The 25,639-nt window shown below is 43.6% G+C and overlaps 1 protein-coding gene across 3 annotated transcripts in view; it reads right to left on the reverse strand.

The window, feature by feature from the left end:
• WIPF1 (WAS/WASL interacting protein family member 1) overlaps positions 1-18,642 on the reverse strand; it is a 142,857-nt gene extending 124,215 nt beyond the window's left edge. The window contains exons 1-2 of one of the 3 annotated variants that reach the window (XM_049887484.1): positions 18,475-18,642; positions 193-300 (exon numbers count right to left, since the gene is read on the reverse strand). The gene's annotated coding sequence lies outside the window, so the exon portion shown is untranslated. Of the gene's footprint in view, positions 1-192; positions 4,240-18,474 lie in introns of those variants that run through there. The other 2 variants (XM_049887483.1, XM_049887487.1) reach the window with 2 other exon arrangements.
• Between the last annotated feature and the right edge of the window lie 6,997 nt (positions 18,643-25,639).

The raw sequence follows: 25,639 nt of genomic DNA on the forward strand, positions 1-25,639 counted from the left end.
CTGGTTTCTTCCTTAATTCTAGAAGGCTTCTGGGACACATCAGAAAAACGAGAGATCTTGTTGCCCTCTGACCAAGAACAATGACCCACAGATGTGAGGCTGGAAATCCCCCATGGGGCTGGTGAGCAGCACACCTCCCCGAAAACCCCCAACATCAGATCTGGCTTAAGAGTGGAGTTGGTTTTGTTTTACCTTGTTTTCCTCCAGCTTCTTAAATTTTGTCCTTCTCTGGGCCTATAAAAGACGGCCAGATAAACAGCAGCAGAGAAATCACCACCAGGGCTGACAGTGCTGCGGGGCCTGCAGAGGGAAAGGAAGAAAGTATTTCCCACCTGTGCCAGTCCAGAGACCCTTAAAGGAAAGTATGGAGTGTGATTCTGAGAACTCTTCATCTGTGAAATGGAAGGTTGGGCAAAATGATCTTCATGTTGCTTCCTAGTCCAACATTGGGGGATTTTCTTAAAAATTCCGCATTTCATAGTTGAATATTATACTCCTTACCAGTGGACTGAATGTAACTTGTTATTCATTTATGCTTGAGAGTATAATGTGAACTAGCCAACTACCCTAGTCTTAGTTAAGTACTGGTGAAATCTAGAAAGATTTTCTTCATCATCAGACACCCCTGAAGTAGGGGGTCCTTTAGAATATGTGTCTGTGATGGGTTCAGGTGCTAAAGTGGATGGGCCAGAGCAAAGGTAATGCTGGACCCAAAACGCCATACCAAACGCAGGCCTTTTTACTGATGGACAGCAGTAGGTCTTTGTTGCTTCTGGCTGCCCTTTCTCAGTGGGTTGGTGGCCCTAATCCAGAAGCACACAGGAGAACAAAGGAAAAGAAAGCTGAGGTGACTGCACCAGAACACCATTTCAGTGGTTGGCTGTCTGCCTGAAGAAAGCTGGGGCCACCTAGGTCCTTTCAACCCAGGCAGGAGAGCACTGTGGCTCAGGCTGGGCTCTGGAGCCACATGGCCTGGACTGAATTCTGACTCAGCCACATGTCAGCTGTGAGAACTTGAGCAAGCTGATTAACCCCAAGTTCATTTGTAAAACGGAATAATAGTAGTGCCTGCATTACAGGGTTTTTATGTGGATTCAATGAATTAATTTAGAGAGTTTAGAACATGGCCTGGTACATAGTTCACCACACGTCTGTCAGTTTGTTGAGTACAACAGTAGTGGCTTACATGTCGCTATGATGCTGAAAGCTATGCCACTGGTACTTTAAATACCGGTAGGTTCAGCCATGGTGGACAGGTTTCCGTGGAGCTTCCAGACTAAGACAGACTAGGAAGAAAGCCCTGGCGATCTATTTCTGAAAATGAGCCAGTGAAAACCCTATGGATCACAACGGAATACTGTCTGATATAGTGCTGGAAGATGAGCCCCCTGGTTGGAAAGCATTCAAGATACCCAGTGGCCACAACAATGGACTCCAGCATACTAACAATTGTGAAGATGGCACAGCACTGTGCAACATTTCATTCTGTTGTCCATGGGATCGCCTTGAGTCAGAGTCAACTTGACTGCAACTAACAACAACTAATGACAACAACTGGTACATCATAAGCAGTATCTTTATCAGATGTCGCTGTTATTACTATTATTACTTGTCCAAAAATAATGACTGGAAGTCTCAACAGGAACAACTCATCCATCCATAACTTCTGTGAGTTTGGCAAAATACTACTGAGTGGTACCCAGGCAGACAAGACATTAGGAAACAGCACCCAGGTAGCCAAACCAGATATAGACACTTTATGCTATCAATGCACTCCCAAGAAATTAAAAAAAAAAAAATTGGTAATTTCATAATTCTACCAACTTCCAATATAATAAAGAAATGCTCTATTTCTAGGCTTATTTACTTATTTACTTGGTGTCAGTTTCCCAGAGTTCTTAGTCAAGCAAGCAGTTAATAAACAATGAAGACAAAACAAGACAAAATCCTGATAACTGCTCTAGAAGAACATACAATTTCATTCAACCAACATTTATTGTATACTTTCCACATGTCAAGCATTGTGTTTGGTGCTAGGGATAAAGCAGTTCACAATCCAGTGGGATGGCAGACACTCAACAAACCATTAGAGAAGTGAACCACTGAGCTTGAAAAGAGCGGGGATGGGTTCCCAAGGAGGCGACATGTGCACTAAGATGTAAGGAAGGATGAGAAGCTCGCCAGCTGAGAAAGAGGAGGGCGTTCTGGGCAGAGGAAGCCCCACGTGCAAAAGGCTGAGGCGAGAGTGAGCATGGTATGAAAAGGCACCTCTTTTTTAAGCTTCCTTATTAGTTCTTTCTAAAGGCAGACCACAGGTTAGTCCAGCTCACAAAGTTTCCTGGCACTTCCAGGGCTCTACCCACCATGATCCCATCCCTCCAGCAACCTCATCAGCACAGGGGCTTCTCACTCCCCAGCAGGGGCAGGATTATCCAATAGTAAGGTAAGCATGATTCTTACCTTGCTTACCAGATCATGTGTAGTGAACAATTTCACATTTTTTTTCACCACATCAGAGATTCTGCTTCTATGTATGGCTGGCATCTGCCTCTCTCCCAACCCCACAGTGCCTTCCTAAAGAATCAAGGCCTCTTTTCAAATTCACAGTCCCCAATAAATTTTTTTATTTTTTTTTTTAATAGGGGAGGATGACCCAGTAAGCAAGGTAAGCATGGGCTTACTTATGCCTACTGGCCAATCAAAGATGTGGTGAAACCCATGTGAAATTGTTTACTACAGATGATCTGGAAAGCATGGTCAGGCCCGTGCTTACCTGCCTATTGGATAATCTGGCCCTGCTCCTGAAGAGGATGATTAGGATTCCAGTCTCTTTACTCCTTACTTCCTGGTCCCACTGCCAGGACCTCTCCCTGCAGCTCAGAGCCATCAGACTCTCTCGCCCTTAATTTACTGGTTACCTCCACCCACACACACACCAGCCCCCGCCCCCCATTACCAGGAATGCCTCCCTTCTTTCCCTTTCCATGTTGCTGGGGCCAGAGCAGAAAGGAAATACAGAAGAAGCTCCTACTGGGATTCCACCCTGTTTTAGGCACCTGAGTTGGAATTCAGAAAGCATTATCTCCTAGTCTAAACACTATCTACAAATGGTGATTAGGCTCTCTAGGGTACCAGTCCTAAGGTTCAGCTTCCCAGGTAGCCAAGTTTTCTAACCTCTCTCTAAGGCAGAAAGTCCACAGGGACACCAAGTGCCAGTGCATAGGTCCAAAATCTTTCCATGTGCAACTGGAGACCCTGTAATATTAGTCCCAAACTCAAAAAGCAAGAGCAATGCACAATTCCTGCTGGCTGGCCACCATCCAAGATGGGCTATCTCTGAGCCGAAACAGCAATACGTTGCTCCTCAGGCCAGAAGTAAAAATTACAAACAAGAGACTCAACCAGCAATGGCCACAGCCACTAGCCAAAGGTCAGATCAGATCTCCCAGCCATGGAGCCCTATATGCGTATTTTTTTTTTTTATTAACTTTTATTGAGCTTCAAGTGAACGCTTAGAAATCAAGTCAGTCTGTCACATATAAGTTTATATACATCTTACTCCGTACTCCCACTTTCTCTCCCCCTAATGAGTCTGCCCTTCCAGTCTCTCCTTTCATGACAGTTTTGCCAGCTTCCAACTCTCTCTATCCTCCCATCTCCCTTCCAGACAGGAGATGCCAACACAGTCTCAAGTGTCCACCTGATATAATTAGCTCACTCTTCATCAGCATCTCTCTCCTACCCACTGTCCTGTCCCTTTCATGTCTGATGAGTTGTCTTCGGGGATGGTTTCTGTCCTGTGCCAACAGAAGGTTTGGGGACCATGACCGCCGGGATTCCTCTAGTTTCAGTCAGACCATTAAGTATGGTCTTTTTATGAGAATTTGGGGTCTGCATCCCACTGATCTCCTGCTCCCTCAGGGGTTCTCTGTTGTGCTCCCTGTCAGGGCAGTCATCGATTGTGGCCGGGCACCAACTAGTTCTTCTGGTCTCAGGATGATGTAGGTCTCTGGTTCATGTGGCCCTTTCTGTCTCTTGGGCTCTTAGTTGTCGTGTGACCTTGGTGTTCTTCATTCTCCTTTGCTCCAGATGGGTTGAGACCAACTGATGCATCTTAGACGGCCGCTTATTAGCATTTAAGACCCCAGACGCCACATTTCAAAGTGGGATGCAGAATGTTTTCATAATAGAATTATTTTGCCAATTGACTTAGAAGTCCCCTTAAACCATGGTCCCCAAACCCCCGCCCTTGCTCCACTGACCTTTGAAGCATTCATTATATCCCGGAGACTTCTTTGCTTTTGGTCCAGTCCAATTGAGCTGACCTTCCATGTATTGAGTGTTGTCCTTCCCTATATGGGTGTTTTTATCTGCTCCCAGGAATCACTGCCATCATAGAGAACATCCTCCAAAGCACTAACTTAGCATCACCTGCATATGGTGTTTTGTCTGAGACTGTACAGAGGGCTCATTAGTGAGCCATGAAGCTGCAAAAGCTGACACACATAAAACTACAGCAATACATGGACTTTTCCAATGAATGTTGGAACTGGTTCTTCTTGGTTATAACTGAAGTGTTCCTTAATAGGAGTAAGCCCATGTGTGTTTTTGTATGTGCACACAGGCACTTATGTGCGGTAGATGGTGAGGACAGGTGTATTCAGGACTGTGTGCGCAGAATGAAGGTGAATACAATGGATGTGTGTTTGTATATAGTGAGATGGTGTGATTTTTACTAGATGTAAATAAAACAAAATCTGCCAGGCATACCCAGACAGTGTCTGGCTCAAATCCCAGTCCCACAAATAACAGTACAAAGAAAATCTCTGTGTAACGGCAAGAGTTCAGTGTTTCACCAAATGTTTTCTTCATCAAGTATACAATGAAATTCAAGTATAAATGAAGAACTCCATGAGTTTGCTGAAATGGAATTTGATCTTTATATATTATGCACCTGGGCGGCACAAATGGTTAAGTGTTTGACTACTAGCCAAAAGGCTGGTGGTTCAAACCAACCCAGAGGTGCCTTAGAAGAAAGTACTGGCGATCTGCTTCCAAAAGGTCACAGTCAAGAAAACCCTATGGACTCTGCACACACAGGGTCTCCACGAATCAGAGCCGACTTGACAGCAACTAACAATAACAACACACACATATACTATTTTAGTTAAATGAGAAATGTGATGGGCATAGACTTCTCTCCCCTACTTATTAAATACTTAGTCAAAAACATGCAAAGTAAAATTTCAGGTTGATCAGATCTCTGATGAATTAAAAGGTTAATAATTGTTCTGTTTAGATAGCACCTTATTAGGAGATGTTAACAGCCTGTCCCATCACAGGCATCACATACTAGCCTTCATCTTCCCCCTATTTCTGCAATTTCTTCACGCTATTTTTGCATAGTGTTTTATTGCTTTCAAGGTCATAAGGCTACTGGGCGACAAAAATGAGATCTGAACATGACTGGTGAGCTTCACGTCCACTGCCCTTTCCACTTTACCATTCTGCCATTAAAGGAGGATGCAACACAAAAGAAATTAAGTAAATGATTTCATATTTATGATTTCAATATCACAAAGGCAGGTCTTAACCTGAAAGTACCTTAATGTTCAAGAGTCTACACTGTCTCTGAGGGTTGATGGACATCCAAAACCAGGGGCAGAGTGAAGGTAGGGCACAGGGGACATATGCCCCCAGGCACCAGCATATGACAGCCCCAAGAAGACACAAGGTTTTATGAATTCCAGTGCCAAAACTATGGTACGGTAGCAAGAGAATGGGTGCCAATTCCCCCTGCTGCCATTTTCCCTCGCTATAACACATTGGGGAAATTATAGGACAATATCATTAATATCACAAACAAGCAAAATTTTGCTGAAGATCATTCAAAAATGGCTGCAAGAGTATATCCACAGGGAACTGCCAGAAATTCAGGCTGGTTTCAGAAGAGGACATGGAACCAGCGATATCATTGCTGATGTCAGATGGATCCTGGCTGAAAGCAGAAAATACCAGAAAGATGTTTACCTGTGTTATATTGACTATGCAAAGGCATTCGACTGTGTGGATCATAACAAATTATGGATAACACTGCAAAGAACGGTAATTCCAGAACACTTAATTGTGCTCATGAGAAACCTTTACATAGATCAAGAGGCAGCTGTTGTTCGGACAGAACAAGGGGATACAGATTGGTTTAAAGTCAGGAAAGGTGTGCGTCAGGGTTGTAGCCTTTCACCATGTCTATTCAATCTGTACACTGAGCAAATAATACGAGAAGCTAGACTACATGAAGAGGAACGAGGCATCAGGATTGGAGGAAGACTCATGAACCACCTGCGTTATGCAGATGGCACAACCTTGCTTGCTGAAAGTGAAGAGGACTTGAAGCACTTACTGATGAAGATCAAAGACCACAGCCTTCAGTATGGATCGTACCTCACATAAAGAAAACAAAAATCCTCACAACTGGACCAATGAGCAACATCATGATAAATGCAGAAAAGATTGAAGTTGTCAAGGGTTTCATTTTACTTGGATCCATAATCAACAGCCATGGAAGCAGCAGTCAAGAAATCAAAAGACGCATTGCATTGGGTAAATCTGCTGCAAAGGACCTCTTTAAAGTGTCGAAGAGCAAAGATGTCACCCTAAAGACTAAGGTGCACCTGACCCAAGCCATGGTATTTTCAATCGCATCATATGCATGTGAAAGCTGGACAATGAATAGGGAAGACCGAAGAAGAGTTGACACTTTTGAATTGTGGTGTTGGCGAAGAATATTGAATATACCATGGACTGCCAAAAGAACAAACAAATTTGTCTTAGAAGAAGTACAACCAGAATGCTCCTTAAAAGCAAGGATGGCAAGACTGCATCTTACATACTTTGAACATGTTGTCAGGAGGGATCTGTCCCTGGAGAAGGACATCATGCTTGGCAGAGTACAGGGTCAGCGGAAAAGAGGAAGACTCTCAACAAGGTGGACTGACACAGTAGCTGCAACAAAGAGCTCAAGCATAACGACTGTAAGGATGGCTCAGGACCGGGCAGTGTTTCCTTCTCTTGTCCATAGAGTCGCTATGAGTCGGAACCAACTCGACGGCACCTAACAACAACAACATAACCCGTTGCTGTCGAGTTGATTGCCAAGGCTGTAATTTCTACAGAAGTAGACTGCCACATCTTTCTTCCACAAAGCAGCTCGTGGGTTTGAAGCACCAATCTTTCGGTTAGCAGCCAGCACTTAACCACTGGGCCACCAGCGCTCTTCCTTACTATGCCACTACCTAAAAGTTTGCACAGATACATGCTAAGATTAAGAAGAACCCATTACCACCGAGTTGATTCTGATTCATAGTGACCATACCGTTAGCTCCACATCAAAGCCAATCAGGAACTCGGAACCCAATCCAGGCTTAGGACTCTGGCTAGTTGAGAAGGCAGTGGACTTTTGGCCTTGATATTAACTCACGTTTTGAAGTGGTGGAGAGTTCAGAGTCCCTCAGACATGGAGACTCAAGGTCTAGAGATTTTCCTGGACTCACCAGACCACCTGTCTTCGCTGTACTGAAGTCTCCATTAAGACTGACATAGAACCAAATGAACAGGGCTAAAGTCTATGAAATCACTCCACTCCCGTGGACCTTTGGGGTTCTGCTCAAAGACGCATCATTCTGAGGAATTCCTCTGCCTACCCTATGTCAGGACTTCAACATCAGTCTTGCTTGGGAACTTGTGTCTTCTCCCTGATTTAGCATGGGTCCCTCTAGTCAGTTTGCCTGTCTTGTCTGTGATGTTTTTACCAGCATGAGGCCCTTGGCTTATTCCAGCCCGGGCAGTTTAGAAGAATGTAAAATATACAAAGTTATCTTTCAGGGCACACTGGTCCAGTCAATTCCACTTCATTCAGAGACTCAACTCTTACAGGGTACAACTCTGATATGTTCTTTTTTAAACGGGATGCCCCTTCAATAAGCTTCCTACCTTTAAAACACTAACATTAAAAATACAGTAACACTTTATTAGGGCAGATATCAAAGACTCACAGGGTTTCTTAATTTTCAGTTCCAACTTCTGCTGCCCAAACACAATCTTTTTGCCATCTGTGTCAAGTTAGTTACAAAGCACTGTTATTATTCTGGGCTACACAATGTTGGCCCGATCTACCCACATACAAGAAATTTTGCTGATTGATTTTGTTGTTCTGTTCGTATAAATGAATCCAGTTGTACAGCTGTTTCTGATTAGCCAATGTACTGCTGGAGTTATATACAAATAATTTTATAATGAACTCAGCAACTCCAAGGACATGAGAAGTGGAATCCAGTCTCATCTCCCAGAAAAACAAGCAGGAGCCACAAGGGCAGGGGCTTCCAACAACACTCCAGGTTTAAATTCCTATCTGCTATGATTCACTTTTTCCCCTTTATATAATTCAGTATAGCTTACAACAAACACTCTCAAAGAAGCTTTGTCTGCAGACTTTTGGATTCAAGAGGGAAACTCAGTTGGCTCTGCTGGGCCTCAAAGTTCTTTAAAATTTCCCATCTTTGTATTTTATGAGTTTCTGTTCATTCCTATCAAAAGTTTGTATTTCCTGAAACAAATTCTTAAATATCTTTTTAGAAGGGAAAATTGGGATCAAGAGGTCTTTATTTACTTTATTATAAATAGAAATCAAGTGTTCTGTTCCATTTCAATACAGTACAGATAAGCTCTGCGGGCTTAGGCACAAGTTTTTCTTTTCCAGTTAGTTCTAGAAGACAAACCACACGCACATTAGAAATCAGAGGAAAAGACAGGGCATGAATAATTCAGACGGAGGAAATTTTATTTTTAAAAGGTAAAGGCAGTGACAGGTGCTCCCTAAAGAAATCATTTGAAACAAAACAGGAAAAAGAGATCAGAAAGGTTGTATTTCTAAAATGAATTTTGCTGGCAAGGATGTGGGAAAACAGATATTTTCAAATAGCATTAGTTGGGACTGTGAATTACTACAGCTTTGGGAAAGTAATATCACCATGGGGACTCAGACAGAAATAAAAGCTTCTCTAAGTTAGCATGTCTTTCTCTCTCCCTCTCTCTCTCTCACACACACACACACACACACACACACACACACACACACACACAAATGATGTTCAGAGATGAACTGTTGCAGTGGCATAAAACCTGAAGTAATCGGAATGGTCAAATAAATTCTGGAGTATTAAGTGGCCATGATAATAAATGAGTTTCTTAACCTGGAGAGATGTCCATGGTGCTTTATCTTAAAAAAAAAAAAAATCTTAAAACCTAATGTGTATGATTCTATTTTTAGCAGAAAAAACTATATGCATGCACATATTTTTATATATAGTTATATAAGCAAAGAGAAAGTCGAGAAACGCACATTCCACACTATAACACTGATTACCTAAAGGGGTTAGAGTTTCAGGAAGAGGAGAGAAAAATTAACTTTTTTTTTTAATACACTTCTATATTTTTGTTTTATTTTTAACAAGCACATAATACTTTTGTAATCTGAATAAATTAAAAACTACAGTTTAGTTTTTAAAAAATGATATAGTCACATTTTTATCAAATATAAGGAAACAAGGACTATGAATTACAAAGACCAGTGCTTGGCCTGGTAGTTAATAAAAACTGCATCCAAGTCTTAGGAGAAATGTTTCACCACAGCAAACTAGAGCTGATGTATATAAGAAGTGCCTACACAAAGAAATTGTAAGGTTAAAATCACATCATCCTCAGAATGCTTATACCAAGACACATTCTTTTTCCTCTTCTACTTCTCCCAGTTACCCACCAAAAAGAGAAGATTAAGGTGGGGGGGAGGGGCTCTGGGAGCTTATAAAATATCACTCCACTCAATGTAAAAAGCCCTAATATTAACAGTAATCTCATTTTTGGATTTGTCTCAATATGTGAAGCTAGGCCTTCAAAAATCTACTTATGAATTTCAGCACTATTTCAATACACATTTAAATGTCCTTCAGTTTTTCTTCTGGGGCCTGAGAAACAGAAGTGGCTTAGTCTTTTTTTCTCTTCCCCCTTTTTCAACACATCACTGTGATCCTTCCTGGAAGTCCCACCCCCGTATGTGTGCGTCTGATGGTGCACAATTTGAACGCTGTTTACGGGATATGGGCCTGTTTAAGAGCGTCACTTTTACTCTCTTACATCTCAGGGGCCGATCTGACTGTCTCCATTATTCAAATATCCAACCGCATAACATAAGACTATTGTGGTGAAGACACTGACCTCACTATTTACATTCTCAAACAATAAATAGCTAGGGTACATGTTTTCCCAAGATCTTCGTCAAGGTCTGCAGGTTGTCTACTTTCAAAATCTATTCTGCTGAGGGAGACAGAGAACATGTCTCTATAGAATAACATGAGGTTTCTAGAGAATTATTTGATGACACATTCAACATTACTTTGAGATACAGTCAGATTGTTTACTTGGTCTCTTCCAAGAACAAATTCTTCAACCAATAGCCATAATCTCCCATACAGGTCTACAGAAAAATGCTTGGGAAGTTTCAGAAATGGCTTGGGGTGACACAGAAGTGGTTAAAAAGCAAGCAAGAAATTAAACCAACTGGCCACTTGGTCTTTACGGTGCCAACTAAATATTTATTTTGTCACTGAATTGGTTAGTTGTTTGACTTAACTAAAGGGACTGGTCATTTAAGCATTATTAGCAAGACCTAACAGGTGAGCTTCAAATCCGCCAGGCGCTCCTTGGAAACTCTACGGGGCAGTTCTACTCTGTCCTATAGGGTCGCTATGAGTCGGAATCGACTCGACGGCAGTGGGTAACTGGTGAGCTTAAGGTCACAAAACTGGCAGCGTAAATGCTAAAGGATGACTACGGACAACCGATAGTGGGTCAGGGAAATACATCCCTACTGCAGAACATTATGCAACTATAAAAAAGAATATAGTAGCAATATGTGCAAGGTATACTAAAAAGTAAAGAAAGCAAAATGCAAACAGTATCCATATACCACAATCTCAAATATGTGAGTATATGGGTAGGGTGGAAGAGGAAGGAACGATAGTAGGAACATAACCAAACTGTGTTTAGTTGCTATACGGAGGTAAGGTATACACATTATATATATTTAAAGTGTGGAAGTATTGCTTATGAAAGAAAACATACATATATTTAAATAATCTAAACAGAATTATATATTTAAAGAGAGCATATATTGGCTATGTAAGAAAAATAAAAACATATAAAAAATAAACTGTTATTTTAAGTTGTAATTGATTCTACCAGCCCAGGAAATTTCTTGGCTCTGATCCATTTTATTAGGCATCTTCTTGCTCCTGCTGACACCTCTTACTGAGATCCCTCAAATACAAAGAAGTCTGCGGTGGTTTTGGAGCGACCGATGCCCTTCAATTTTGCTCAAAATTTTCTCGAGTTGTGCATCTCCTTTCAGTCAGAAACAAAAGACGTGAAACTCATGAACGGGTGAGTAACAAGCCCTCATTTACATGACATTGAACGAGATACAGGTATTAGACCAGGAAATGAAACTTCTTAGCTTCTACGGTAATAATTCCCACTTTCCCAAAAAAAAACACAAAATCCTATTCCTCGTTATTAGAATCACTGTTATTGCTCAATTTGGAAGATACAAAAATAAATAGCATTTAAAGCTTATTAGAGGGCAGTGGTAGTTCAGTGGAAACCCTGGTGGCATAGTGGTTGAGCTACGGCTGCTAACTGAAAGGTTGGCAGTTCAATCTACCAGGCGCTCCTTGGAAACTCTATGGGGCAGTTCTTCTCTGTCCTATAGGGTCGCTATGAGTCAGAATTGACTCAACAGCAACAGATTTTTGTTTTGGGGTTTTTTTTTTTTTTTGATAGTTCAGTGGTAGAATTCTCGCCTTTCATGCGGGACACCTGGGTTCAGTTCCTGGCCAACGCGCCTCACGCACAGCCAAAAGCCATCCATAAGTAGAGGTTGCTATGATGCTGAACAGGTTTCCGTGGAGCTTCCAGACTAAGATGGACTAGGAACAAAGTTCTGGAGATCTACTTTCTAAAAATCAGCTAGTGAAAACCCTATAGATCACAATGGCCCAATCCCATCATGCATGGGGTCCCCATGAGTCAGGGGCCAACTCGACAGCAACTAACAACGACAACAAAGCTAACTACGTATATGAATAAAACATAATGTCATATTTTAGGTATCACTCATGGTGAAGGACCATTGCCAGGGTGCAATGTTTCCTGGCATCTTCAGAAACTAGCTACTCTTCTTTAAAACACAAAAATTAACGTTACTTTCACAAAAAATTAACTCACCTCAAATCTTACAACCAGTGTGGCAGAAATAAAAAGGCATTCAACAAACATTACATGAGCACCTAACCTGTTATTTTGGGGTAATATAAAAAAGAATTAAACAAAAGTGATTGCCTTGAAAGAGTCTACAACCCAGTAAAGGGACACAGACAAGAGTCTGTAATACAGGAGAGAGAGGATTCAAAGTCACAGGCGAGGCCCAAACAAACTGTGACGGGAACTTGCTAAGAAGCTAGTGGAGGAGAGAACATTTTGGCTTTGAAAGATGAGTAGCATTCACTATACAAGTGAAGAGGAAGGACAGTCTGGAGAGAAGGAATGGCAGTGCAAAGGCAAACAGATGGCAATAAGAAAATACAGCTTAGCTGGAGCCCAGGACATGAAAAGTACTGTACATGAAGGCTGAAGGTGATATTAAGCGTTAGAAGTGCAGAGTTTGACATCAGACTGCCTCAGGTTTAAAAAACATCTGTGTCACTAGCTGTGTGACCCTGGGCAAGTTACTAAACTTCTCTCAGCCAAAGGTGGCACATATGAGAAGTACCTGCTTCCTAGGATTGTGTGAATATCAAATGATTTAATCAGATGACACAAAGTGTTAAAGGAAGGAAGGAGAAAAAAAGAAAGGAAGGAAGGATGAAGAGAGATTTTTAAAAGCTTGAGCCAGATCATGGAAAGCTTTAAAGAATTTGATTCACTTAAATCAGTATAACTGAGAGACAAAAGGAAACTAAAACAAAAGAAGAAATTGAGTTACACTGGGAAAATGGCTTATTAAAAGAGAAAAAAATACATTCACAGTAAAAAAAAAAAAAAATCACAGTAAGCAACACCAAAATGTTATACTTGTAAAACATCAGAGCAACATGTTCTTACAATGTGAACCATGTTTATCAAAACTACTAAACTCACAGAAATTGTAAGTAACTGTGTCTCCTGTTTATTTTAGCTACATTCTTCTTTCACTGATTATTAACAAAGTATATTATTTTTTACTTTTCAACAAGTATTTGTGACCAATCTGAAGATTCGATAATACTGAGCATGCCTCCCAGGAACCAAAGTTCCTTGGCCCTTGGTCACAAGAAGCAACAGAAACAGTGCCAACAGCCCAGTACTCAGCCCCTGGGCTCAGCTGCTATACCTGTGACCAAAGCAGATTGGCCTAAGGCAGGCAGTCTAGTCCAATGGTCACTCCCACATGGATGACAGCCACTGTGTAACGCCACAATGTTAACCTGGCACTACCTTGAGCCAAAGGGCCAGGAAACTGGTAGTTCTTGTCTTTGTCTTCTGCCCTTTATCTGCCCTGATAACTTCAGCAAAGTAGGCTCTACCAGGTAAGCAGATACCACAGGCTGGCAGTCCTCAAATACTAAGATTCTTCTGTACGAGCTTTCTCCTTCTTAGGGCTGTTAAGAGGCTAAATGAGACGATTCACATAAAACACGCGATATACTACGGATAGCTAAGAGATTATCACATATTAATTTATATAAAAAGCAGTTCATATGTTCAGGCTCTTTTTGTATTTCCACATGGAGAGAGGTATATCAGTAGTGTTTGCTATAGACTGACATTGATGATAATACTAAACCTAATAATAAAAATAATAGCCCACAAACACTGAGTAGCAGCTCTGTCCCAGACAATCCACTAAGTGACCCATATATGTGACCTCATCCAATCCTCATAACAGCCCTGTGAAGTAGAGGTTTTACTCTCATTTTAAAGGTAAAGAAGCAGAGTTCACCCTGGAACTGGAACCAAGGTCTGTAGACTTCCTGGCCCTTCGTGTAAGTCTGCAACTGGCTAGCACTCCAGCATCATCTGCGGGGCTTTAAAAAAACAGATTTGTGGGCCTCACCCCAGATTTACAGAATCAAGCTTTCATATCCACTCACTTATTGACATGGCTAGGTTCCAAAGACCAAGTTATTATGTGAAATCAGCGTTATGCAAAAATAGAGGATGAGCACGTCGGGGCACAAAACAGAGAATGACTACATCATTACAGAACTGCCAAATCACTGAGCATCATGGCCCAGCCAAGTTCACACATAACCTTATCCATCACAGCCAGCGTTAGTCTTGCATCACACCTCGGCATTCATTACTGCCAGACATATACATCATTAATGCGCAAAACAGTCGGATAGGAGATACTCCATTATTGTCATAATTGCAAAATGTCGGATAATGAGAGAATCGACAAGTGAGAAGTAGGTGTATAAACTTCTAGTCACACCCCATGCCTAAGAACCAAGTTACTACAGCAATAGTTAAACACATGTTAAGACTTAAAACTAGTTGAAGGTATTCTGGAGGCTTTTGGTGAGCCTAAAGTTTTTATTATTCTGAAGTATACAAAAGGCAGAGTAAATTATTTTGACCTGACCACAATACCTACAGGGTGAAGAGCAACTGACAAATGTTAGGGCTGGGCCATACAAAGAGTGAGGAAGTATGCATGTGCCAGCAGGGAGGTGAAACCTGAACTGTTCCTCAATTTGAACAGAGAAGGAGGAACACAAAGTGACTGTGTGTGTTAATCTCTCTATGCCTGGCACATAGTAGGCACTTAATATTTGTTAAATGGCCAAAAGAATGAAGGACTGACTCCCTCCACCTAGAAGTAATTTCACTTTCCTCTAAATTTCCCTACATTTGATCTGTACTTTTTTGGGTTTTTTTTACCTTATATATCACGTTCTGCCTTTGCATTTCTGCTGTTTGAACCAGTGCCTCATCTCTACCAGAATGTAAACATTCAGCGGCAACCACCACCTCTTTCTGAGCTAGGTCTTCCCCTCCACCCCGAGCATAGCACCTAGCAGAACACCCAGCAGCAATACCTAGCAGGAACCCTCAGTGCTGACTGGCTGTCTGGTTTGATCCCTCCTGTGACCTGATTCACATTATGTGGGTCTGGGACAAGAGCAATTTACAAAGCATAAAACTACCAAACCTTTGAGCATGAGGGCATAACTGTGGATTGTTGGCAAACGGTGTTGCAGAGACCTCAGTGTGGTAACCGTTAGGAATTTGGAGGATTCAGGAAGACGACAGCTCTGGGAGGCAGAATCCCAAATATAAGACGCTTTAAAATGAAGGGACTATCGCAACAAAGGCAGGCATTGGTGGCTCAGTGGTAGAATTCTTGCCTTCCACGAAGGAGACCTGGCTTTGATTCCCAGCCAATGTACCTCATGAATAGTCACCACCCATCATCTGTCAGTGGAGGCATTATGTCTTGTAATGCTGAACTGGATTTGGCAGAACTTCCTGATTATGGTGGACTAGGAAGAAAGGCCTGGGGTCTACTCCCAAAAATTAGACAGTGAAAACCCTATGGACCACGATGGTCTGATCTACAACCAATCATGAGGATGGGGCAGGACCAGGCAGTTCTGTTCTGTTCTGCATGGGGTCACCATGATTCAGGGCTGACTCAATAAAAAAAAAAAAAATGGCAACTGATAATCACAAGAAATAAAATGCACTTTTGTTTATTATTAACTTTCTGATGTGCACTGTAGATGCCACATGTCTTAGTTACCTAGTGCTGCTGTAACAGAAATACCACAAGTGAGTGGCTTTAACAAACAAAAATTTATCTTCTCACAGTTTTGAAGACTAGAAGTCTGAATTTAGGGCACCAGCTCTAGGGGAAGGCTTGCTCTTCTCTGTCAGCTCTGGAGGAAGGTCCTTGTCTCTTCTGAGCTTCTGCTCCTGGGCAATCTTCATGTGGTTTGGCATCTCTTCTCCCGTCTCCACTTCTTTCCCTTGCTTGTTTAATCTCTTTTATATCTCAAAAGAGATTGACTCAAAACACGCTCTACACCAATCCTGCCTTGTTAACATAACAAAGACAACCCATTCCCAAATGGGATTACAACCATAGGCATAGAGGTTAGGATTTACAGCACATGTTTTGGGGGGACACAATTCAACCCAGAACACCACATATGTACCTAAAATTACAACAGCCAGGAACACCTTGGAACACCAAAGACAGTGACACAAACCCAGTATGTAATACTGCCCACAAAAATGGGTTCGTCCCTTACCAGAGCAACTGAGACAATAAATACCACCTTCTCTTCACTCCCACCACCTTTTAGCTCATTAACACTCTTAAGTCTTGGTGCCCCACACTGTATGGTGTCTGGGTGGCCTCGTGCTGGCACTTTTTGCTGTTTTACACCCATTATCTCATTTGTTCCTCACACCCTTTAATGGAGGAAGAGCAAAGGTTATCAACCCCACTTTTTGGAAGAGATAATTGAGGCTCAACTTGCATGATATGCCTAGGAGCACCAGGGAATGGTTGAGCACACAGGAGACAATTTGTGAAATGAACAAACAAGTGAAAGAAGACATCAATCCCCCCCATCCCCACACCAAGCTGGAAGTGATCTCATTCTCTCTAAACGTCCCAGGATTAGATCTGTACTTTGCTTACAAATTTCTTTCCTCTATATCACAGTCTGAAAGTTCGTGTGCTTCTCCGGGAGCCAAAATTATTATGGCAGGGGTTGGGTAGATCCAGGGGAGGAAGACAATTTTTACTAACACCTGCAGGTTCTACTCTGCACACTTCCATTCAACATATAACACAGAGGTAGCTGGGGATTTGGAGAATAACATCACACCCCGTCCCTGAGAAACTCAACCTTGTGGGGATGACAGGCAGGCAAATACACGGCAACAGTGGGAGGCAGCGTAAGGAGGGATTAAGATGCAAGGTGCTGATAGCCTGCTCAGGGTTCTCTCACCTCAAAAAGTCAAAGGGTGATTTCCAAAATGGTAGCACAACATTTTTTTTTTTTTTAGCACGACATTGTGAGAGTATTAAATGCCACTGATTTGTACATTTTAAAATAGTTAATTTAATGTTATGTAAAATTTACCACAATTTTTTAAATCCGTTTAAAAAAAAGATTTACGAAGTGAAATAGGAAATTTTTAGGGAGTTATTTTATCCGTTATAGAAATGGGTGCTTTCGAGGTGGGCAAAAAAAAAAAAAAAAAGCCAACGACTGAAAATGAAGCTACAGTATTGTTTTCTGGTTTGGGAAACCGGTAAAAGAAAACCCAGTCAGGGTGGGGAATCTGTCCTGGCTCTGCAGCTGCCACTAGCCTGAGTCTGAGGATGAGGCGTCCAGTGAAGATCCGGGGGTGGGATGGGGGGGGGCGGGCGAACTGAGACGCGCTTTCAGAAAAAGAGACCCAAGTCCACCCAGTCACTGCTGACAACTCGAGAGGCTTCCCAGGGAACTCAGGGCAATGAGCCCGTGGTCCCAGAGGGACTATTCATGGAATAAAAAGTAGGACCAAAAATTCCTCACACAGACACACCCTTTGTTAATCTCAAAGAGTTCAAAGTCTACCCCCGACCGAGGCTAGCTGGTTTCTCTTAAACCTGCAACTCTTTTTAACTGTTATTTAAAAAAAAAAAAAAAAAGGAAGAAGAAAAGGATGTTAATATCGAGAGGTACGGGAGCGAGACTGAGGTGAAGCTGTCCCGAGGGTTCGGCACAGGCCTGGCGAAAACTATGCCAGGAACTGGAAGCGCCTCCAGTCAACCGACACATAGATGGTGCGCGTCTGCGCCGACCCGCGGAGCCGGCTGTCCCAGAGCACCCGGCGGGAGGCCAGTTTGGGAGCCGAGCGCCGAGAAGCCGCGATTCCCACCGCGAGGACGACGGCTCCAGCGCGTGAACTGGCCCCGGGGACGCCCGAAAGTCCCCGCCCGCCCGGGCGGGGTGCAGATGCGGGTCCTGCGCATCCCGGCTAAGTAACTGCTGCGGCCGAGGTCCGCGGGCTCAGGGGGCGCCCCGCCCGCGGTACCACGTCTGGAGCCCTCCTCCCCGGACAACCCGCCGGGCCTGCAGGAGGCGCCGGCCGGGAATGGCGCCCCTCCCTCCCGAGGCCGGGAGACTGAGCGGGCCCCGTGCGCCCGCCGCCCGCAGGGACCCCGCCTCGACGGCCCGCGCCCCCGCCCCGCGCCACTGCGTGCCGCACGGCGCTACAGAGCCCCGCCGTCGAGCCGGCCCGCCCCGGCGGCCGCGGGGTCCCCCTGGGGCTATCCGAGACCCCGGAACCCCGCCCCCGGCGGTGGCGGCGCGTCCTTACCGCGCAGCGGCTCCGGGCGGCTCCCCTGCCCCGCAGCGCGCCGGGCATTTTTTCCGGGAAACCTCTCCCCCGGTCCGCGAGGGCTGAGCCAGGCGGGAGGAAAAGCGCTCAGCGCCCGGAGGCTGCGACCATCCGGGAACTTCGCCGTGAAGTAAACCCTCCCCCTCGGCTCCCCGCCACCCCCCGGCGGGCCTGCCACATGTGGACGCGCGCGAGGCCGCCGCCGCGGGCCTTGGCCTTGTGCTGGGGGCGGACCCCCTCCCGGCCTGGTGCTGAGGCTCTGCGTCCGCAGCCTCGGTTCCCACAGGATCGTGGCGGGAACGGGTGGGTAGGAGGCCAGGGCTCTTGCTTTCCCCAGCCCCCTTTCCTGCTCGGTGAAGGGACGAGACTGTGGGGTCCGGGACAAGGGTTTGCCGAGAAGCGAGACCGGGAAGGAGAGTCCGATCACGGTGCCCTTTTCTCCAAATACCGGCCTCATCTCTGAGCTTCCGCTGCTGCTGGGGGTCCCTCTTCCCCCACCTGCAGGGAAAGCTTTTCCCATCACCTTCCCCTGTTCACAAAAGAGAGGGTCCAGTTTTGAGACATCTTAAACTTCTTTTTAAAAATGGTGTAAAAGCTGTTCCTTCCTGCCCTCCCCCTCTGGTGGGTCACAGGCGTGGCACCCAAAGAGGCCCAAGGTCCACAGGCATCTCCTCCCCTCAACTATGTGGGGACATAGTGCTATTTTTTCTTTGGAAAGATCCGCCTATCTGAAGGGGAATCTTTCAGTCGTTTTGCAGTTAGTGGGGCTGGATTTATCATCAGCCACCCACATCCTCAAATATGACCTTCCTGTGATCAACAGTAAACAGAGAAATCTGAGGCCAGATCTTGCAAACCCATACTTACAAGACTCTGACTGGCCGTGAAGGCTGCCACCCCCAGACCCCAAAGAGAAGTTAACACTAAGACGACGACACAGTAGAATGTGTGCATTAGAAGGACAACAAAAAGTTATTATCAATATAATAACCATTTAATCATATAGTTAAAATGCCAAGGCTGTGTATCCCCTTGAATAAAAGCAGAAAAGGCAGGGATATCTGCACTTGAGACCTGCTATCCTAGGCTGAGGAGGTTGTTTCTCCTTGACTCCATGCTTTCTCTGCTCCCTCACTAGTCCCATGTGCACACTTGTATCTGCACATGCTTTTAACAGATACAGTAACCCTTCTGGGAAGATTTAATAACATGGCTAAACTCTTCCCATGACAGATTTTTTCCCTAAATGTGCCCATCATTTTAAGATTCATTATATATTTGCCTTTCTTTTTATACCATTTCTAAGGTAACATACACCTATTATGTTTTATATAAAAAGAAGGCAAGTGATTCCAAATATCAATATATCAAGAGTTCCAGATTTGAAAATAAATCAGTGGCACTTAATCACAGTGTGGCCTGCAAGTTAAGCCCAGGAGCTGCCTGGTTTCCCTTCTAGCTCTCTGACATGGATTGAATTGTGTCCCCCCAAAATATCTGTCAACTGTGCTAGGTCTTGATTCCCTTGTATGATTCCATGATTGTCTACCATTTTATCATCTGATGTGATTTTCCTATGTGTTGTAAATCCTGTCACTATGATGTAATAAAATGGATTAGTGGCAGTTATATTGATGAGATATGCAGGATTAGATAGTGTCTTAAGCCATTCTCTTTTGAGATATAAGAGAGAAAAGTAAGCAGAGACACATGGGGACCTCATACCCATGCCAGGAGCAGAACACGTCCTTTGGACCTGAGGTTCCTGCACTGAGATGCTCCCAGACCAAGGGAACATTGATGACAAGGACCTTCCTCCAGAGCTGACAGAGAGAAAGCCTTCCCCTGGAGCTGATGACCTGAATTTGGACTTGTAGCCTACTGGACAGTGAGAGAATAAATTTCCCTTTGTTAAAGACATCCATTTGTGGTGTATCTATTAGAGCAGCACTAGATGACTAAGATACTCTCTAAACCTCAATTTCTGCTCCAGTAAAATAGAGACGGTAGTTCTACCTCCTAGGATTGTTGTAAGGATTAAATGGGATAATTCTTCCAAAAATGAGCAGAGTAGTGGCACACAAGTCGAACAGGGGTCTTTGTTTATCTTTGATTTTCCAATGTCCAGCCAAGCTACTGGCACTTTTTAACAGATTGATTAAACATTTGTTGGGTCAAGAACTCTCTTGGGTTTATGCCTTTCAGGGATCCATATTATGAGTTTTTGTATTAGTGTACGTAGAAGAAAATGAGGAAGGTAAAATACATGCTCCTCCCCCATAATTTCATTATCAAAAGCCAAAAATAAATGGTGTTCTGAATTGTCCATTATTTTAAATCATTGCCGTGGGTTAAGGAAATTAAGTTTACTTAAAGAATTTGTTCTTTGCGGTTGGTCCCTAAAGATAATCTATAAAACCTTGGAATCTTCCCAGTGATTGAAGTTTCTTTTATCTGTAAGGCTACAGATTACACCTGAGAGTTTATGCTAGTGAGGTGACTCTTGGGTAGGGATTGGCCAGGCCAGAAAGACTCACCATGAGGTATCAGCCTGACATCAGGGTGGATTCAAACCACCAATCTTTTGGCTAGTAGTCAAGTGCTTAACTGTTTGCACCACCTAGGGACTCCATGGGCACTTAATTACATCAGCAAAGTCCCTTCATAGCAGCACCTAGATTAGTATTTGAGTGAGTACCTGAGAGGAAAAAAAAAAGGCCTGTTGCCATTGAGTCGATTCTGACTCATAGCATCCTTGTAGGACAGAGTAGAACTGCCCCATAGAGTTTCCAAGGAGTGCCTGGTGGATTCAAACTGCCGACCTTCTTGGTTAGCAGCTGTAGCTCTTAACCACTATGTCACCAGGGTTTCAAAAACCAAACTCATTGCCATCAAGTCAATTCTGATTCATAGCAACCCTACATACCTATAGAGTTGCTATGAGTCCGAATTGACTTGACGGCGAGGGGATCACCCGAGATAAGTGTGCATAAACCAGGGATCAGGAATCTTGGAGCCATCTTAGAAGTCTGCCTATTACAGATATCAATATTTATCTTCCTACTTCCCTAAATATGTATCTACCTCATTCTTTTTAATAGGTACATATTATTTCACTGCATGGTGTATCATGATTTAACCAAATCCCCTATTAGCAGGCGTATGTGTTACTTCCAGTTATTTGCCTTTAAAAAAATGCACAATAATCATTCATTCTCATAAATCTCTGTGCATCTATGTACTTCTATAAATAAGTATTCTAGAAGTAAAATTGCAAGGTAAAAGGGTTTGCGCCTTTTGATAGATATTACCAAGTTGCTGTCCAAAATGTCAGTACCAAGTTATACTTCCAATGACAGTGTATGAGGATTAAATACCTAATTCTTGTAAATAATTAAACTCTCTTCGTAGACAGTTTCATCAGGAGGCTATGAGTGTAGTGCTTAAACACATGGGCTCTCAGTCATGTCACCTGGCTACCAATCCTGGCTTTTTCATTTCTTAACTGTGTGACCTGGACAGGTAGCTAAGCCTTAGTTTCTGCATCTGCAAAATGAGGATTGTAATAGTACCTCCTTGCGTTAGTTATCTGTTGCCATGTGTTATGGATAGAATTGTGTCCTCCCCCCCAAAAGATATGTTGAAGACCAGACTCCTGTACCTGTGAATATAACCCTATTTGGAAATAGGTGGTCACACGGGAGTAGGATTCTGAATCCTAATCTCCTTTGAATGGTGTCTTATGAAAACAGCAGAGCAGACACAGAGAGATACTATAAGGGTAAATGCAAATTGAAGAGAAAAAAATAAGTATACATAATATTCCCTGATGCAAAAAAGACAAGACCTCCCCTTCCCTGTTTTTTTGAGCATTTACTTTAGATGTCTTGTAGTTGTAAATTCTTTGCCTCTTGAGAAGTCCTCCTGAATGGCTAGATAATCTTCCTGCCAGTTTTACAACCCCGGGATGTTTCCTGAGGGAGCTGGGAGCCATCTTTTTCAAATGTAATTAGTAAGGAAGTAGCTCCTCTGGCCCTCAAGTTCTGTGGGAGGGTAAAAGCCTAACTTTGGTGGGCTTCAAGCTCTAAAACTACCTTCTGTTATAAAGATATCAACAGCTTATTTTTCCTTTGGCCATTAACAAACGCTGGTGGCTACCCTTATAACCAGGTGAATCTGAGATAAACGGTGTTGTCAAGCTTCTTATCCTTTATCTGGAGAGCACGTATGTAATGGGTTGCATCTGCTTGCCTATATAAGGTTCAGGTTCCTTTCTGTCTTTGCAATCTCTTTAGCAGACTGCCACTGTGTTCTGGTTTAGGGTTTATGCAATAAGAAAACTGTTTTCTTTCTCTTCTGCTTTTGTGGAGAGGTTTTCTGGTTTGGGAGCAGATTTTGTTTTTAATTATTTTCCCCAACAATACACAGAAGAGGGTGGCCATGTGACGATGGAGGCAGATGAATCTACACGCCTAGGAACACCAAGGATTGCAGACAGCTGCTATCGACTTGAGGGCACTGGATGGGCTAGACCTGGTGTCGCAGTGGTTAAGCACTCAGCTACGAACCGAAAGTTCAGCAGTTTGAACCCACCATCTACTCCATGGGAGAAAGACATGGCAGTTTGCTTCCATAAAGTTTTACAGTCTCAGAAACCCTATGTGGCAATTCTTCCCTGTCCTATAGGGTCACTATGAGTCAGAATCAACAGCATGGGTTTGGTTTTCTTATCAGGCGAGAAGCCAGGAGAGAGATATAGGTAGAACAGTTGCTCTTTCAGGGCCTCAGAAGGAATCAACACGTCCTTTACCTTCATTTGGACTTCTAGCCCCCAGGCCCATGAGATAATAAATTTCTGTTCTTTAAAGCCACCCACTTGTGGTATTTTTGTTACAGCAGCACAAGGAAACTAAGACACTGTGTAATGTAACAAATAATTCCAAAATTTGTGGCTTAAAACCACACATTTATTAGCTCATTGTTTCTGTGGCTCAGGAATCCTGGCGCAGCTTTGTTGTGTGCCGTCGAGTCTATTCTGACTCACAGCAACCCTATACGGGAGAGTAGAACCCCATAGAGTTTTCTGGGCTGTAATCTTTATGGAGCAGGAGCCCTGGTGGCACAGTGATTAAGCACTTAGCCGCTAGCTGGAAGGTTGGCAGTTCAAACTCACCAGCTGCTCTGTGGTAGAAAGATGTGGCAATTGGCTTCTGAAACTGGGCAGTTCTACTCTGTCCTATAGGGTCTGTATGAGTCAGAATCAATTAGACAGCAATGGGCTCACTTTTGGGTTTTAATCTTTACGAGAGCAGATCGCCAGGTCTTTTTTCTCGTGGAGCGGCTGGTGAGTTCAAACCACTGCCCTTTCAGTTAGCAGTTAAGTTATTAACTATTGTACCACCGGGGCTCCTTGGGCACAGCTTAGCTGAGTGCTTTTGGCTCAAGGTTTCTCCTAAGCTGAGATCAAGGAGTCAGACAGGGCTGCAGTCATTTTAAGGCTTGACTAGGGGAGGGTCCGCTTTCAAGCTCACTCACGTGGCTACTGGCAGGCCTTAGCTCCTCCCTGGCTATTGCTCTTAAGACATCAGCTCGTTGCCATATGGGTGGCTCCTTAGAGCAGCTGACACAGTGGCAACTGTTTTCCCTCAGAGCAAATGACCCAGAGAGGGTGCCCAAGGCAGAAGCCACAGCCTTTCTGTCACCTAATCTCGGAAGTGACATCTTATCACTTCTGCCATATTCTGTTTCTTATAAGTGAGAAGATACTACATCCAGCCAACGCTCAAGAGGAGGGGATTATACAAGGGCATGAATATCAAGGGACACGGGTCAATGGGGGTCATCTTACAGATTGCCTATCATACCCCTCAAGAAAGTGTTTCGGGCTTAAAATGACTTAAAACCAATAAACCAACTGGTTGCCATTGAGTTGATTCTGACTCATGGCGACTCCATGTGTTACAGAGTAGAACTGTGCTCCACAGAGCTTTCTTGTAATCTTTTCTGAAGCAAATTGACAGGCCTTTCTTCCACGGTGCTGCTGGGTGGGTTCAAACTGCCAACATCTCAGTTAGTAGCTGAACACAAGGGCGTTAGGCTCTGCCAAAGGCACAAATTTTTCCGAACATCGCTCTCTCCCCGAGAACACGGACTCAAAAGCCTCACTTCAGTGAGAAGGCGGTACTACTGAAGGGCCCAGGGAAAAGTGGGTCCTTGGTACAAAAACCAGGAGATGGGGTGAACCCAAGGGCCTTTCCCTTCCTGGGATCTACATTCGCAGGAAGCCCTCATCAAAATCTGAGCGTCTTTGAACAGTTACATCCTGGCTCTCAGTTTGCTGAAATGGAGGGCACTGGAGGGGGTAGGGATGACTGAACTGGGCAGGAAGTGACTCTGGTGACTGTGGGTTCTGCCGATTCATACTTGGGGGACAGAAGAGGTTTTTCTTTGTGTGTTTGGGGGGGGCAAATTGATTTTTTTTTTTTTTAAATGCTTTGTGAGGATGGTGGTGAAATATGATTGATCTAGAAGACAATTCTTTAGAAGGTGATGAGGGCACTGGCTAAAATATCCCAAGAGTATTTTTAAAGAGTTGAGAATCATAGGAAACTGGGCAGGGGGGTGATGGTGGAATGAGCTAAAAGACAGAAAAGGAAGACTATCAATTAAAACAGATTTATATGAACACATCTTCAGAAGGTCCATGACATAAATATTAAAATCTGTAGTAAAAGAGACACCAATTTTATAAATCATACCCAAAAAATCTACTTTGAAAAATTTCATATTGCAATGTAAAGGGACGTACAGGACTAGTTGCTCTTTCTTCATGTATTATGCTGAACACCAAATGTGTAAAGCAGAGAAGGCAAAGCTACCCTGGTGGAAGGGTTATGAGGGCTGGAGGTTGGACGTGGGAGCTCAGATAATGGGTCTTTTCGTCGCTTTCCGAAAATGGATCTGAGGCTCGATTTGAGAACGGTTGGATGGGGTTGTCATGAGTCAGAATCCACTTGATGGCAACTGATTTGGTTTGGTTTTGGTTAGAGAAACAAGTCCAAGCCCCTTGACTCGGCATTTGGGGCCTTCCTTAATGTTTTAGGTTGGTTTCTCTAGAGAAGCAAAACCAGTGAAGAGCATAAAT

Source organism: Elephas maximus, chromosome 6 (genome assembly GCF_024166365.1).
Source record: "Elephas maximus indicus isolate mEleMax1 chromosome 6, mEleMax1 primary haplotype, whole genome shotgun sequence".
Lineage (NCBI taxonomy): Eukaryota > Metazoa > Chordata > Mammalia > Proboscidea > Elephantidae > Elephas > Elephas maximus.